At 41.9% G+C, this 17249-nt stretch overlaps 5 non-coding genes across 5 annotated transcripts; 4 read left to right on the top strand and 1 right to left on the bottom strand.

Moving 5' to 3' along the window:
- Positions 1-5709: 5709 nt before the first annotated feature.
- Positions 5710-5782, bottom strand: TRNAA-AGC (transfer RNA alanine (anticodon AGC)). The gene has a single exon. It is a non-coding gene; the product is annotated as a tRNA-Ala (tRNA).
- Positions 5783-6077: 295 nt separating this feature from the next.
- TRNAA-AGC (transfer RNA alanine (anticodon AGC)) lies at positions 6078-6150 on the top strand. The gene has a single exon. It is a non-coding gene; the product is annotated as a tRNA-Ala (tRNA).
- A 395-nt stretch (positions 6151-6545) lies between these two features.
- TRNAA-UGC (transfer RNA alanine (anticodon UGC)) lies at positions 6546-6618 on the top strand. The gene has a single exon. It is a non-coding gene; the product is annotated as a tRNA-Ala (tRNA).
- A 2470-nt stretch (positions 6619-9088) lies between these two features.
- On the top strand, positions 9089-9161 carry TRNAA-AGC (transfer RNA alanine (anticodon AGC)). The gene has a single exon. It is a non-coding gene; the product is annotated as a tRNA-Ala (tRNA).
- A 395-nt stretch (positions 9162-9556) lies between these two features.
- Positions 9557-9629, top strand: TRNAA-UGC (transfer RNA alanine (anticodon UGC)). The gene has a single exon. It is a non-coding gene; the product is annotated as a tRNA-Ala (tRNA).
- The last annotated feature ends 7620 nt before the right edge of the window (positions 9630-17249 follow it).

Raw genomic sequence — 17249 nt, 5'->3', positions numbered from 1 at the left:
AGGGGGGATTGTAAGGAGTCACATACTATGTAGCCAAAACAAAATTCTTTCTAGAAAGCCAAGGTCATCCTTTGTCTCTGCACATGACCAGAACTGGGTGGGTGAAACTGCCAGCATGGTAGTGGGAGATTGGACCATGTGATGGACTTGTGGGTGTGGGGGCAAGATCTTGAACTTTCAACTGAGTGGGGAAAAGCTTTCAGATTTGGGTTTTCCCAGATGTGCCAACATGGTTCTCTTAATAAATTGGAACTTTGAGGAATACTTTGCCTTGGACTCTGATTTACTTTTGGATGCTGTTTGGGACTCTGACATTTAGCTCCTCTAGTTGGCAACACCACCCATGACATCAACAATTCACAGGACTTCACCAGCAAGGTTTGGAAACGAAAACTGGACCTGAATGAGACCATGGTTTCCTATGATGTGACTTCCCTCTTCACCTGCATTCCAACTACTGAAGCTGTCAGGATACTGGAAAAAAATGACTGCTACAAGATAGCAACTTAGGTGACAAGTTTGGGAGACCATCATCTGGGTGACTGAGAATATCCATCGTTGCCTATAGAAGTTTTCTGCCGTAAATCAGACCCTGAGGTTATTCTGGCATGTCCTGTATGCACCCTTCCTTAACAAAGAGACTATTTACAAGTAGGGAGGTATATTTGATGGTGGCACCATCCCTTAATGCATGCTCCTTAGACAGGGGTCTTTGGTGCCAGATGAAAGTAGCATTATTTGGTAGCAGTATTGCTGCTAATTTGATGATACTTTTTGTGTTGTCCTATTCCTTCCTTTGTAGCTTGTTTTACTCTGAATTTGTAATGTCAGAGTCTTATTTTTTCATCATCATTTTTAAAATATCTGGTGCAACTTTAGAGAACATTGGATGACAGAAAACACAGCATTCTTATATTTTAGAGACAGTATGATCATGTTTTCAGAGGAAAATTCTACCAATACCGGTATGTGTAGGACTACTTCTATCTTTGATTTCAAGCTTTTCGCTGCAATTTCAATATGTATCATAGCTAAAATAGCTAAAGTAGCAGGAATTTTATTTATGCATATTTGATATGTTTGACCCTTCAAATCACCAAGGCATCTGATGGTTTGGAGCAGGGGTGTCAAACTCGATTTCATTGAGGGCTGCATCAGGGTTGGGTTTGACCTCAGGGGGCCAGGGTGGGTGTGGCCAGGCTGGGTGTGGCCAGGGTGGATGTGGCCAGCTCGACATCACTCATATTGGGGTGCCTGTGGGGGCCCAAGCGCTCTGCTACCAAAAATGGACTCCCAAATTCCATTTTTGGCTATGATGGCCTCCTACAATCCTCTGCCAGCAAAAATGTCTCCCGGGCTCCATTTTCAGCTGCCATGGCCTCCTGCAATCCTCTGCCAACAAAACGGGCTCCTGAGCTCCATTTTTGGCTGTGATGGCCTCCTGCAATCCTCTGCCAGCAAAAATGAAGCTTTGGAGGGTGGCGTGCAGCCCCCCAGAGCTCTGTTTTCTCTGCCAGAGGCACTGTGGTCCAGTCCTTCACTGTTTCCAGAGCATCTCTGTGGGCCAGATCTAAGCACCCTTCAGGCTGGATTTGGCCCCCAGGCCTTGAGTTTGACACCTCTGGTTTGAAGCAATCATAGAATTCACTTGATCAATCTGATTCTTTGAGGGGCTTGACCCAGGAAACAACCCACTGATCTGTCTCTGTGAAAAGGAAGAGAGATCAGTAGGGATAATCTCTGAATTCCAAAGATCACTTACAACTTTGGCAATGTTGGCAACAAATGATGTGGGTTCAAGAGAGTTGAGAAACCCTACGAATTTCAGTCACAACAGGTCAGGGATGTCAAAAATGTATAACTTTATTGCACTGAACACAAAAATCTATTTCCACTATAGTATTTTACAAGTGTAAGCAAGATCTGAAGATTACAAATGAATGAAGGAAGGAAGCTGCTGATACACTGAGTAAAGTATGGAAGAGAAGTAGTAGAACAATATTGGTCAAAATACACATTTATTGTTGTATTTGCAATGTTTCTCAGGTGGACAACCATAGGTTTTCCCTGTCGGTATTTCCAAGTTGTGTTGAACCATAGCTCATCACACACAGTCACTGTGCACCTGATGGGTTTACTTCCAAGTGACCTGGATTACATGAGTATAAGGAACAAAATAAGACAGGAAAGGTAAATCTTAATATGCCCCAAATGGGTAGTAAGATAGTAGTGATTTCTTCAAGATCAAGGTAGGAGAAAGCTGCAGAGTTGAAGGAACAGCAGGCTGACTTTCCTCATCACCCCAAAGCAGGCTTGTCACACTCAGAAAAGATGCACGCTTCCCATTACACCTATCACTGTCACAACAATTTAGAACTTGAATTTCAGTGGCCAACAATAGAGTTGTGTTACATCTCCAAATGTCTAAACCTCCAGCATATCGAGCATTGACTCCCAGAAAAACACCACCTTAAAGGGAAAAAGAAAAGTGTGAGTCAGGGAATTCTTTCTTTGCCAAGAGGATCTCAGGAGAAACACAAAGATTCAGGGAAGGGAACTGAAGACCTGTTGAATGAGCCCAGCCAGCTGTTCCCAGCCAAGGACCCTGGGAGCCAGATAAAATAACTGTTGTTTGCAAGGTTAATTTAGACCTGCATTTAGAAGATTGAATTCAAAGTGTCCTGGCTCTCAGAAACTATGTGTATCACCACCATAACAGCTTGTCAATGGAGAATGGGGTGTGATACTAGTTCGCCTCCTCGTGGTGCACCCTGGATAGCATGATAGTGTGAACCAAAAGACTAGCAACAAATGGCAGCCCAACTGCATTGAACAATTGGCACTTAATGACAGTTGGCAGCCAGACATCTTTGTAGAACTCCTGGCTCTCTAAATACATGGCAACGGATATCAGGTGCTGATTCTAACAGGACATATTGAGGCCAGTTTCTAATGAAGCTTAAAAACCATAGCATACAATATTGTGTGGAAGAAGAGTCTGCTTTCCAGCATTGGCCAACTCAGAACAGGGTCCATACCAGTTGTAATTTTTTTTTACTACCGGTTCTGTGGGGGTGACTTGGTGGGCATGGTGTGGCTTGGTGGAGTGGCAGGGGAAGGATACTGCAAAATCTCCATTCCCACCCTACTCTGGGCCAACCAGAGGTGACATTTGCCGGTTCTCCGAACTACTCAAAATTTCTGCTACCGTTTCTCCAGAACTTGTCAGATCCTGCTGGATTTCACCCCTGATCCATACACAACATGGTGTGTCAGCTCCGGCTTTGAGATCAAACTGTCTCTGTGTTTGACTGTTTTCCTTAACCCTTTGATGTCAGGCCAGGAAATGGGGTCTTGTCTCTACCACTCCTTGACAAAATATCCATCACATTGTATCCGAATGCCCATCAAGAGCTTACACTGGCCCAATGCCGTACACTAAATAAAATGAAGAATAGGTTGGCCTTCACCTCTTGCTGGAGCTCTACTACTAGGTGGAGAATAATGGAAAATGCAGGGAACGCTGAACCAAGAGAAAGTGCCCATAACATCTGTTTGGAATAGACATTATTAACTGAGATTACGAACAGATAAAATGTTCCTCGTGGGATGTTATTGAAGAAACATCAGTAAGCTTGTTCTCAATGTCTTGTCCTGACATATAGCACTCCCTTGAAAGACCCCTGGATACCTCAACAAGTCTAAAAGTCTCTGGCCTCAGGGCTCATGGGTTTTGCATTGTTCTACCCACTTTGTGTGTCTTGATGTAGCTTTCTGTTAGTTATATGGTGCAATTAAAAGAGCTGGCTTTGGTCTATAAAGCTTTTCATGTGCACCAGTAGGACTACATCCCTCCACTAAAGAAAACCCTGACCAGGAGAAGCAGCTGGTTGTCCCATGTTATTAGAAGATCAGGAGGAACAAAGTCTACAGGTGCTGCTTCTCCATCATTGGTCAGTCTTTCTAGAATGGCCTCCTGACAGTGGTCCAGTTGACTCCATTTTTAGTGACCTTCTAGAAGAGGTTGAATTGAAAGCTTTTCCAAAGTGTACAGGGAAGCATTTACTATAATGCCATGTGTGTGTGTATGTGTTTGTGTGTGTACTTTCTAAGGGCTGGTAAGATCCATTACAGAGGTGGTATTCAGCTAGTTCTGATAAGTTCTGGAGAACCGGTAGCAGAAATTTTGATTAGTTTGGAGAACCGGCAAAGAGGCTGGCTCTGCCCCTACTGCCTCACAGCTGATCTTCTTTTGATGCCCTGAACTGGAGAACGGAGTTGGAAAGCTGATAAGTGGGGTGGGGAAGAATGGGGATTTTGCAGTAATCTTCTCCCAAGAGTGGGGAGGGAATGGCGATTTTACAGTATCTTTCCCCTGCCATGCCCACAAAGCCACACTCTCAGAACTGGTGGTAAAAATGTTTGAATCCCACCACTTACCCAAAGTGAAATAAAGCAGTAAGATGATCCCACAGAGAAGTACCCTTTTCATTCTTGCTCAGATTCTCTGCTTGACAGACAGGATGAGACTCAACAAGAGGGAAACTCCCTAGGATCCAGTTTGGATCTTTCCACACAGACCTGTTCATCTCCCCTTTTATTGTGGATGAACCTCTTAGGAAGGCCAGTCAAAGAGGGATAAGTGGCTCTAGCTAGGCTTGGGCAGGGCCTGTTCTTCTGATATTGGAGTTAGGGAAGACTGATCGTAAATAAAATTAAGCTGACGAGGTTGGTGGGGACGAGGGGAACAGAAGTTGTTCAGTGTGAAGGCTCAGCTTGTACACTATAAAAGAACACAAGGTGTATTATAATGTCTGTAGTTATAATAGCGCTCATGATGTTACCTAGTTTGGGTAATAAAATGTCTGCAAGAAAACAAATGGCAAGTTCAGAAACCACCAAGGACCCCACACTTCAATCCTGAGCTAAAAATATTTTAATATTTTATTTTAACTAGGAATTACTGGCAATGCTAAAGTCTTGTGAGAGACGATGAGATCAATGCCCACCTTTTCTAGGCAGGATTTTGGTTGATTTTATCATCTTTCCCAAGATCCACGACTCCACTCCTGTGATTCTGTATACGATTTTCTGTGTGGGTGCCATCCATTCTTTGCCACATGACTCTGAGTGGCTAATAACAATAACCAAAAGCAGAAACACTAAAAGCAATGTAACAAAAAATGAAGAAAAAACAGGAATGTCACTTATTGATCTATATCCGTGATGCAGTGGTGGGTTTCAAATTTTTTTAGAACCTCTTCTGTAGGTGTGGCCTGCTTTGTAGGAGTGGCTTGCCAACCATGTGACTAGGTGGGAGTGGCTTGCCAGCCATGTGACTGGGTGGGCATGGCCAACTTGTAAAATGTGGTGAAACTCACTTAACAACGCTCTTGCTCAGCAACCAAAATGTTGGCTCAGGAACTCTGGCATTGAAGTGTGCAAGTCTTAAAGCTGTCAAGTTAAAAGACCCTTGCACTCTTAACCCTTTAGAAAAAAATAACCCAGGGGTGTTCAAACTTGACAGCTTTAAGACTTGTGGACTACAACTCCCAGAATTCCTCTTCTCGCTCTTCATCTTGATGATGTGCGGACAGGCGGGGGCCTGTCCTCACTTTAGCATTGCCAGTAATTGCTAGTTTAGGAAAATATGCAGAATTTGTGTGCATGAGGATTTTCCGAATGGAAGCAAAAAGTAAAGAGACTGACTGGAGAATGCAGGCATTGATCCTGCTACCTCTCGCATGCTAAGCGAGCGCTCTACCATTTGAGCTAATTCCCCACTTGGCTATAACTTGGAAGGATCTTTATGCCCTCCTCCCTTTTTTCTGTGAACTGGAAGGATTTATCCAGACACTGTAAGATGAAAGGTGCCGATGGTATATATGTAGATGTTGTTTATATGTGTGTGCCTGTGGATGGCTGATTTGTCAGAGTGCCAGGCTTCCAGGAATGTTCTAGGGTTTTTGGATTTGGCTTTTTCTCCGATAGATAATAATGTTATAATTTCATGTCCTCAGCTCCTGAATCTTATCCTAAATCCTTGCAGTTGAGTGGGTGAAGTTTACCTTATGTCTGGGGAATTAGCTCAAATGGTAGAGCGCTTGCTTAGCATGCAAGAGGTAGCAGGATCGATGCCTGCATTCTCCAGTCAATCTCTATTCTCTTTTGGCTTCCATACAGAAAATCCTCTTCCAGGCAAATTGTGCATATTATCCTAAATTTCTACACTGTTGCAAAGCATCCAGGCAGTCAGTTGGGCATTAGTGGCAATATATAAACTTTTGTTTTGCTTGCAGGAGATGGTGGAACTGATGCCCATCTTCTCCAGATAAAATTTACAGGCATTGCTGGGATGTGGTGCAATCAGCTGAAATGATAGAGCACTTGCTTTAAGTGTAGGAGGTAATGGGATCAGTGCCAGCATTCTCCTAGAGGAACATATACCTCATTTTGCCAGTTTATCGGATCACTTTAATATATTTAAGTTTCTGCCTCTTGTCCTGAGGTTTTGCATTTTGGTTCCTTAAAATCTACCTGTAGCTGGGGAATTAGCTCATATGGTAGAGCGCTTGCTTTGCATGCAAGAGGTGGTGGGATCGATGCCCACATTCTCCAGTAAATGTTTACATAATTTTGCTACGTTGTGAGATTGTTTTCAGCTCCTCAGTTGGTGTCTCTTGCCCTGAATTCTTGTAACGTGGTGAATCAAGGTTGCTTGGTAGTTGGGGTGTTAGCTCAGATGGTAGAGTGCTTGCTTTGGATGCACGAAGTTGTGGATCGATGCCCACATTCTCCAGCCAACTCTCTTGTTGGTTTGTTTTTTTTCCTGATCCATACACTAATTCAACCTCATTGAATCCCTCTGTACACATTATTTTGTATCTGCCTTTTCTTTTGTATGCCGTGAGAAGTATCTATGAGAAGCAATTGGGAAATCGTTTCACCCTGTGAAAGCAAGCAATCAGAGCCATTCATGAAATCTGAAATTTTATGGTCTACCAGTCATAAGAACCTCACCAGAGTGCTTCCCTTGCCTTGGTTACAACCAGATAAGGCTTCATGGATGGATTTGGGGGCAAGTCAAGCTTATGCTAATTGTAACAATTAGTGCAACAATTCCAAGCTAGGCACTCACAAATTAATGCACTTAGGTTGCACACCCTGGAAATGTGTCATCTAACTCTTCCTTAACCATAATGTAATGATTATACCCCAGTGACTGGATCCCCACATCCACTTTGCCAGAGGGTGAGGGTTAGTGCTAATCCAGGCATCCCTCTGAAGTTCCAGATTTGATGTAGGTAGGTTGGACTGCACTCTCACCATGGAGCACCAACCTTTTCCAGTTTCTCAATGTTACCTTGGTTTCTTTCTTGGTAAATTGTGCAAGAATGCTATCAGACAGCTGGGGAATTAGCTCAAATGGTAGAGCGCTTGCTTAGCATGCAAGAGGTAGCAAGATCGATGCCTGCATTCTCCAGATATTTTCTTTTATTTGCTCCGTCCATAGGGAGTCCTTCATCTAATTGCTGCATCTCCTCCGAGGTTCTTTCAGCGTGATGCTCCTTAGCTATTGAAAAGCTTCAGCCCAAGGGAAAGAAAAAGAATGTAAAGCAAAACATTTTATGTAAGTATTTTAACAATGTCTATGAATCTTAGAACTATATAAGTTGGACAACTGCTTTGTATGTGGTGTAAGAGATTACAATTATTTTTGAATATATATTAGTAAGGTAGTAATGTAATGTATATTATTATTAAAGTTATATAGGTTGAAAAATAGTGTGTAAATCAGATAAATAGAATTTCTATAAGGGTATTATTAAATATGTATAAAATATGATTAACAATGAAAAGCTAAGATTAATTTGAGATTAATCTTAAACTGCATTCTCCAGTCAGTCTCTTTTTGCTTCCATTCAGAAAATCCTCATAGACTCAAATTCTGCATATTTTCCTAAACTAGGAATTACTTGCAATGCTAAAGTCTTGTGAGAAACAATGAGATCAATGCCCACCTTTTCTAGGCAGGATTTTGGTTGATTTTATCATCTTTCCCCAAGATCCACGAGTCCACCCCTGTGATTCTGTATACGATTTTCTTTGTGGGTGCCATCCATTCTTTGCCACATGACTCTGAGTGGCTAACAACAATAACCAAAAGCAGAAACACTAAAAGCAATGTAACAAAAAATGAAGAAAAACAGGAATGTCACATTGATTTATACCCGTGATGCAGTGGTGGGTTTCAAATTTTTTTAGAACTTCTTCTGTAGGTGTGGCCTGCTTTGTGGGAGTGGCTTGCCAACCATGTGACTAGGTGGGAGTTGCTTGCCAGCTATGTGACTTGGTGGGCATGGCCAACTTGTAAAATGTGGTGAAACTCACTTAAAAACGCTCTTGCTCAGCAACCAAAATGTTGGCTCAGAAACTCTGGCATTGAAGCACGCAAGTCTTAAAGCTGTCAAGTTAAAAGACCCTTGCACTCTTAACCCTTTAGAAAAAAATAACCCAGGGGTGTTCAGACTTGACAGCTTTAAGCCTTGTGGACTACAACTCCCAGAATTCCTCTTCTCGCTCTTCATCTTGATGATGTGTGGACAGGCGGGGCCTGTCCTTACTTTAGCATTGCCAGTAATTCCTAGTTTAGGAAAATATGCAGAATTTGAGTGCATGAGGATTTTCCAAATGGAAGCAAGAAGTAAAGAGACTGACTGGAGAATGCAGGCATCGATCCTGCTACCTCTCGCATGCTAAGCGAGCGCTCTAACATTTGAGCTAATTCCCCACTTGGCTTTAACTTGGAAGGATCTTTACGCCCTCGTCCCTTTCTTTGTGTGAACTGGAAGGATTTATCCAGACACTGTAAGATGAAAGGTCCTTGATGGTATATATGTAGATGTTATTTATATGTGTGTGCCTGTGGATGGCTGATTTGTCAGAGTTCCAGGCTTCCAGGAATTCTCTAGCATTTTTGAATTTGGATTTTTCTCTGATAGATAATAATATTATAATTTCATGTCCTCAGCTCCTGAATCTTATCCTAAATCCTTGCAGTTGAGTGGGTGAAGTTTACCTTATGTCTGGGGAATTAGCTCAAATGGTAGAGCGCTTGCTTAGCATGCAAGAGGTAGCAGGATCGATGCCTGCATTCTCCAGTCAATCTCTATTCTCTTTTGGCTTCCATACAGAAAATCCTCTTCCAGGCAAATTGTGCATATTATCCTAAATTTCTACACTGTTGCAAAGCATCCAGGCAGTCAGTTGGGCATTAGTGGCAATATATAAACTTTTGTTTTGCTTGCAGGAGATGGTGGAACTGATGCCCATCTTCTCCAGATAAAATTTACAGGCATTGCTGGGATGTGGTGCAATCAGCTGAAATGATAGAGCACTTGCTTTAAGTGTAAGAGGTAATGGGATCAGTGCCAGCATTCTCCTAGAGAAACATATACCTCGTTTTGCCAGTTTATCGGATCACTTTAATATATTTAAGTTTCTGCCTCTTGTCCTGAGGTTTTGCATTTTGGTTCCTTAAAATCTACCTGTAGCTGGGGAATTAGCTCATATGGTAGAGCGCTTGCTTTGCATGCAAGAGGTGGTGGGATCGATGCCCACATTCTCCAGTAAATGTTTCCATAATTTTGCTACGTTGTGAGATTGTTTTCAGCTCCTCAGTTGCTGTCACTTGCCCTGAATTCTTGTAACGTGGTGAATCAAGGTTGCTTGGTAGTTGGGGTGTTAGCTCAGGTGGCAGAGTGCTTGCTTTGGATGCAAGAGGTTGTGGATCGATGCCCGCATTCTCCAGCCAACTCTCTTGTTTGTTTGTTTTTTTCCTGATCCATACACTAATTCAACCTCATTGAATCCCTCTGTACACATTATTTTGTATCTGCCTTTTCTTTTGCATGCTGTGAGAAGTATCTATGAGAAGCAATTGGGAAATCGTTCACCCTGTGAAAGCAAGCAATCAGAGCCATTCATGAAATCTGAAATTTTATGGTCTACCAGTTATAAGAACCTCACCAGAGTGCTTCCCTTGCCTTGGTTACAACCAGATAAGGCTTCATGGATGGATTTGGGAGCAAGTCAAGCTTATGCTAATTGTAACAATTAGTGCAACAATTCCAAGCTAGGCACTCACAAATTAATGCACTTAGGTTGCACACCCTGGAAATGTGTCATCTAACTCTTCCTTAACCATAATGTAATGATTATACCCTAGTGACTGGATCCCCACATCCCACTTTGCCAGAGGGTGAGGGTTAGTGCTAATCCAGGCATCCCTCTGAAGTTCCAGATTTGATGTAGGTAGGTTGGACTGCATTCTCACCATGGAGCACCAACCTTCTCCAGTTTCTCAATGTTACCTTGGTTTCTTTCTTGGTAAATTGTGCAAGAATGCTATCAGACAGCTGGGGAATTAGCTCAAATGGTAGAGCGCTTGCTTAGCATGCAAGAGGTAGAAAGATCGATGCCTGCATTCTCCAGATCTTTTATTTGCTCCGTCCATAGGGAGTCCTTCATCTAATTGCTGCATCTCCTCCAAGGTTCTTTCAGTGTGATGGTCCTTAGCTATTGAAAAGCTTCAGCCCAAGGCAGCAAAGTTTAGCCTGAAGAGACAATGGATCTTTTTTTCCTGTAAATATCTGATTAATGGAATAGCTCCCTCTGGAGACCAACATTGTCCAAACACTGTTTGCTTTCTGAGCAAGATTCAAAAAAACAAAATCACTTTAAGATGAAAGTTCATTTGTTCTATAGAAAGGCTGGTTTTGTGGTTGTATTTTGAACAGAACAGACTTGGAAGTCTCAAGAGTGTGCTACACTTCAAAGGCATAGAATGTATTTGAACAATTCAATTTCTCTCAACCCCTCTCCACTTTCCCAAAATTCCCTCAGCCATAGATGTATCTTAAGTTACAGTTCCTCTCACTATCTTCTTAACTTCTCAGTCCCTCTTCCCAGACATTGTTAACTCTACCTAACCAAATTGAACCTTATGCTTTTTCCTCTTAGTTCTTCAACCGTCATTCCTTGTCCATCTAAATCACTGGACAATTTCCTTCCTGGTGGAACAGCCAGCTTCTTGCTCCTTCTTCCTTAGATATATTATTTTGGAGGGAAAGCTGTGTTGATGCTCTCTAACACTCATCAACAGCAACATACAAATACATCAATAATCATGCAGTCATCAAACTAAAGAAATACATCACATTTATGTGTCATAAAGCAAGCACACCATCATAATATAATCATGCAAATATCAGCACAATGGCCAGGCTCAATCTGACTTTGGACACATTATGTGACGACCTGGCTATTTGGTGAAGGCTCTAAAGCTGGAAATGGTGGAAAGGAAGAAAAGAAAAGGATTTCCAGCAGCAAATGGGTGGACCTGTTACAGTGGTGATGGAGGAAGCCTTGGGAGAGCTGAAGGACCAAGTGAGGGGCAGATGAGCATGGAGAATGTCTACCTATGTGAAATCTATTTTTTTTTACTACTGGTTCTGTGGGCATGGCTTGTTGGAGTCATGTTACTATGTAGTCATGTAACTGGGGGATCAAAAGGCAGAAACTCATTTTAATAATGTCCTGCTGGAGCAGGGTTGGACTAGATGACCTCCAGGTCCCTTCCAGTCCTGGATTATCCTTTGAAGCTGCATCTAGTGACAGGTTTGTAGTCCTTCCTTCCTCTCCTTTTTCTATCCCTCCCTCCCTTTCTTTTTCTTTCTTTCTCCCTCTCCCTCCCTCCCTCTTTCTTTCTTTCTTTCTCAGAAGCCCCCACCGCTTATTTTTGGCCCCCAACCCCTGTTTTTGCCCCACCCCCATTTTTGGCCTCCACCCCCATGTTTCTGGAGAACATGTAGTTAAAAAAATGCTTAAAAGTTTTTTTAAAAAAGTTCCGAAGATCAGTTGTGTCACATGCGATCGTTGGAACTTTGTTTTTTTTTTTTTAGTTTTTAAAGTATTTTTTACTACCGGTTCTGTGAACCAGTATCATTTTTTTTACTACCGGTTGGGTGAACCGGCCTGAACAGGTAGCATCTCAATCCTGCCTATGTGGTTAATAAGAGTCATTACTGACCTGATGGCACGTAATCAATAACATTCAGAAAATCTCTCTGGAAATATTTTGGGCGAAATATTTGGTGTCAGGAATGAGTTACTCCAATACAAGAATGAGTTACTCCAATACCTCTGCTTCACTACTTGCTTTCGGCTGCCATTGAAACGGGGAGGGGGGGGGCATGGTATTTGGGTGGGGAAGTATTCAGTATAGGAGTGATTGTAAAAAGGGAGTTGTTCTCACCATCTACTGCGCATGCTGCAGATAGTGGATTTGCTGCCAAGGCCAACTGTCCGGCATACCAACCTGATGATGCTTTTTGAAGATGTCTCCCACATGACACCTGAGGGATGTGCGGATTGGACTATGGGATGGGGTTACCAGGGGGAGGGAGTTCGGTCACATATTGATATCTATGATTACGCGTGCTTTTGCCTCAGATCTTGCTTTGCTTAGCTGCTATCTACTCATGACCAGTAAAAGTACTCTTAGTTCTGCAAAATGGAGTTGAGTGGTTTCTTTCTTGGTTACTGCGGGAGGCCGCCTTGACATAGGCTTCAGTTGAACCATCAGAGTCTCAGGGACAACCCCAAGTTCCCTTTGAAACTTAGTCATGTCCATCAAGCTCCTTGCAAAGGTAAGTAGAACAGTGTGTGTGTGTGGGGGGAGGGAATCCCCGGGCCACGCGATTTAGATTAGCATAAAACCAGGAAATCCGGCTTTCTAGCTAATAGAAATCACGCGTCACAGCTGATAGTCGGAAATACCGGTTCTCCCGATAGCATTTTTTTACTGCCGGTTCAGGAGAATCGGTCTAAACCGGTAGCATTGGCTGATGGTAATATTACCCCAGCTCCATGTCATGCATAACCTTTGGAATTACAATGAAAAATTTAGCTTAGAAACTAAAACATTAGGACTTCATTGATTCCCCCACCCCCAAATATCTGCTTAAAGAGGCATGAAAGAGATATTATTTGATGGGCTACAAGAACAATCAATCTTCTCTAGAATAGTTGCTCAGGTTGATTCAGGTATGTTGTTCTAATCACATCTGGAATAACAGACAACAAGACAAAAAGGTAACTGAAATACACATCAAATTGATTTTTTTTAGATGTGTCCTGAGTATGCAAGTTACGAGAAGAATATAAACAACGCAGAGAGGGTTCCATTTCCAAATTTTTATCACTGCACCAAATCACCAACATGAGCTAAGCAGAGAAATTATGTACAATGGAATTTATTTTAAATATGTATTTTACACCATGTAGGTTGCAATCCCCCGCAGGTTTCTTCAGTTTCATTAAGTCAAGGATGAGCAGCGTGTGGTCCTCCAAATGTTGTTGGATGGTAAATCCCCACATCCCTTGCTTCGGATGTTTCAAAGTGACATTCAATAAAATCTGGAAATGGCCCCATTGCTAATCCCTGGATTAAAAAAGAAACAAGATGCAGGTTAGAGACGAACGCTGTAGAAATTAGATGTTCTTGGCAAGTACTTTTTTTAAAAAGTTTTTTTAACTTTTTTATTCTCTTACATACAGTTATAGGTATACATTCACAGTTATCCTTCTTCTTTACATTTGTCATTCTTGTACATTTGTCATTCCATTTAAAATATTACAATATACAGTTTGAGTTGCTTTGCGTACCACCCCACCACCTATTTTAACACTGCCTTATTTCTCCGTTTCTTTTCTCCCGCCCTCCCTCCCTACTCTACTTTCTTCCTTCCTCCTCTCCTTTCCCTTAATTCTTCCCTTCTCTCCCCTACTCCTTTCTTCTTCTCCTTCCTACCGTCTCTCCTTCTCTTTCTCCCCCTTCCACCCTCAACTCCTTGCCTCTTTCTTCCTTTCCTCCTCTTCCTCTCATCTCCTCCCCTCTTCTTTTCTTTTTCTGTTGTTGTTGGTATCTCTTTCAGTTCTCATTTATTTTCTTGGGATGGCATTTCTGCAAACCCAAACATAATTTAAAAACATTTCGTATTCCCTTTCCTTTGCTAATCTATCCTAGCTATGTTTTCCCCTTTATATCTTGCTCTTGAATATATACTTGTATATTAATACTTTCTTTTCTATTTCACCCCATCTTCCCCTCCCTTTTCCATTTAATAGTGTATCGTCTGGGTTCTGTATTTTCCCCTTATTTCCTTTTTTAAATTGCTTTCTCTAGAGAATCATAAATTGGCAAGTTTTTCAGATGAAAAAAAAAGAGAGAGATTCTCTGGGGAGTCACAGAGAACATAAGCCACAATATTTACCAGGTTCTTTAATTCCAGTTCTGAGGCAAAGATGGCATTTCTCCATTACATTTGTCAGTGGAGCAACAACTTGAAACACGGACATATGGATCCGCCTTCGTTGTTCTGTTGCAAAACCAACTTCCAAAGCTGCTATAGATACAGGTATACCTTAGGAAGTAGAGTTCACCATCTATAAGGGGAAAGATAAAAATATGTGAAATGGGTACCTTAAAAAAAACAATATATATGCAGAGGTGGGCTGCTACGGATTCGCCTGGGTTCAGGAGAACCCGTAGCTAACGTTATGGCTGGTTCGGAGAACCTCCAAATCCCATCCCTGGCTGGCCCCGCCCATACCATCCTGCCTGGGGGTGAACCCAGAACCTTACTCCGGGAACATCAGTTGCTTTATTTATGGATTGATCAAATTTATATAGCTGCCCATCTCATGAGTATGACTCTGGGAGGCATTGCCATAAAACAAAACAGTAAAAACACACCTTCAATAACCATTACAATTTAAATATACAGAACACCACAGGAGAGTGTTTTGAAGACTCGCACACAATGAAATCCCCTCGTGCCTCTCTGTTACTTATTAGTGTCCCTGCAATCTCGTTGGCTGAGTAACTCTTGCCAAGTGAGGACACTGCCCTGAAAGGTTTCCAAGCTCTCCAATGAACCTGCTTTAGAACAAACACTGAGGCTTGTTGGCGGTGCTTTTCTCTGTGGGAGGGGCTGCCCTTTCCGTGTGGCAGGAGGGGATGAGAGAAGACAGACAGATGAAGACTGTTGGGTGAAGGTGGTGGATGTTGTGGTCTGCAAGTGGCCTGTGGAGCTGGCAGTAGAGTTGGACAGTGAGGAGGTTAGGGAGGAACATGGGCCAGTCCATGGAATCTGGGGAAGGCTTGGATCAGGGCTCTGCGTCGGAGGAAGAAAGGGGCCCAGGGCCATCTGGTAGTTATGTGCTGTCTCCAGAATCTGACATCAGTGAGGCAGAAGAACAGTGTAGGCCTGTTCCCACTGTGCGCATGTGCACAGAGCAGAAGGCATGAACAATTAAGACAAAAAGGGAAACTCGGGAGTAAGGCTTGGAGATGATTGCCCCCTTCCATAAGAGAACCTAAACAGAACCATTCTTAAAATATCAAAACCACCAACCAAGATTCTTTAGCCTGCGCTAAATTGTATTCACACACTCCCATATCTGGCTGGCTTTCTTTCCTATATTGCATGGTTTTCATTCTTGCAACTTACCGACATAACTTGCATATGAGTAGCATAGTCCAGAGTAAGTCTTACAGGTCTCTTCTTTCTCATAGCAACCTTTGCCATTTCCAGAATCACAGACTCTACAGACGATGCCTTGGGCTGACAGAGAAGAAGAGAGCATTAAATTGGACACAAAATCAGCAGACAAAGGCGTGGAACAGCTGAAGTGCTTTTGCTCAAGTTTGAATATGAAGCAAGAATTGTCTTGCAGGTAGAGGAGCTTTCCCTAAGCAGATGCACTTTGCAAGAAATCTATTTCTCTTCCCGATTAGATTACAGATTAAAAGAGTTGGAAGGGACCTTATAGGTCATCTAGTCCACCCCCTGCCCAAGCAGATTTGAGACCATTTCTGCTTTCCATCAATGCTTCCTATCTAGTGGATGGATACAACCTTATTTAGATGTTTTTCTTTTAAATTTTGTTTTACTAACAAACATGTAAAATACACACACATAAAACCTAGACGTACACCACATTTACACAATACAATATGAACAGGAGCTTCCTGTTCTTTCTAATAGCAGTTATCAATCGATACCACTCACCTTATATTACTTCCCCTTCTATTTTTATTTCATTTGGATTTCACCATTCTTAACCCTCTTATTTTACTCATAACTATTTTTTTTTTGAGTTTTGTTATATTCCTTCATTGATTCTTGTTTCTTTAGATGTTATTTAGATGTTTTTCAAGAAGACAGAGATTTGCCATAAATAAGGGAAAGGTTTAATTGTACAGCAACATTTTCCTACTGCAAAACCAGACACAATTATGTGCCTTTAAATGAAATAGAAACCCTAAATTAGAAAATCTATATAAAATATAACAGCAAATCCAATGACAATTTTCATATTTTCAAAAAGGAACAAGCGCAAAGTATTACTGGAAAATCCAAATGGTTCAGACAAAAAATACTGTGGATAGTAAATAAAAATATCAGTTTTTTTTTCTTATATTTTTAACTGCACTGTAAGCAGTTGGAAACCAATCAGTTTAAACCCCGTGCATTAGGGAGGGTTAATCTCTACTTTTGACAGATTGCTGTGAGAAATTCAGCTTCATCTTTGCGAAGAGTATTTTTTAATTGCAATGAAGATAATGGATTTCTGCTTTAGAGCCCCTTTAAAAACAGTCAAGGAAGCTTTGAAAAGGCATCAGGATGAGAAATCAATTTTAGTAAGCAAATAGCTGGAAAATGGAGGAAGCCTTAAGCCTTCTGTTGACTCAGCCTTCCATCCTTCCGAGGTGGGTAAAATGAGGACCCGGATTGTTGTTGGGGGCAATATGCTGACTCTGTAAACCGCTTAGAGAGGGCTGAAAGCCCTATGAAGTGGTATATAAGTCTAACTGCTATTGCTATTGCTATTGCTATTCTGTTGTATCCTGCCTTGCCCCGCAGAAAACAACAATCAGAAAGAGAGCTGCCATTTTTGTATTTAATCTCATTCTTTACCCTCAAAAACTGAAGAAGTTTGACAACTCAAATCATCATTTGAATTTGACAAACATCATTGAGTTTGACAACTCAAAATTAAGGGTTCCAACATCTCAGGGGTTGCCACAAAGAGGAGGGAGTCAAACTATTCTCCAAGGCACCTGAGGGTAGAACAAGAAGCAATGGGTGGAAACTAATTAAGGAGAGAAGCAACTTAGAACT

Source organism: Thamnophis sirtalis, unplaced genomic scaffold (assembly GCF_051295495.1).
Source record: "Thamnophis sirtalis isolate CommonGarterSnake01/CBP01778 unplaced genomic scaffold, rThaSir2_p1.2 scaffold_3, whole genome shotgun sequence".
NCBI lineage: Eukaryota > Metazoa > Chordata > Lepidosauria > Squamata > Natricidae > Thamnophis > Thamnophis sirtalis.
The sequence above is the reverse complement of the archived record's forward strand: the minus strand, read 5'-3'. Positions and strand labels throughout refer to the sequence as shown.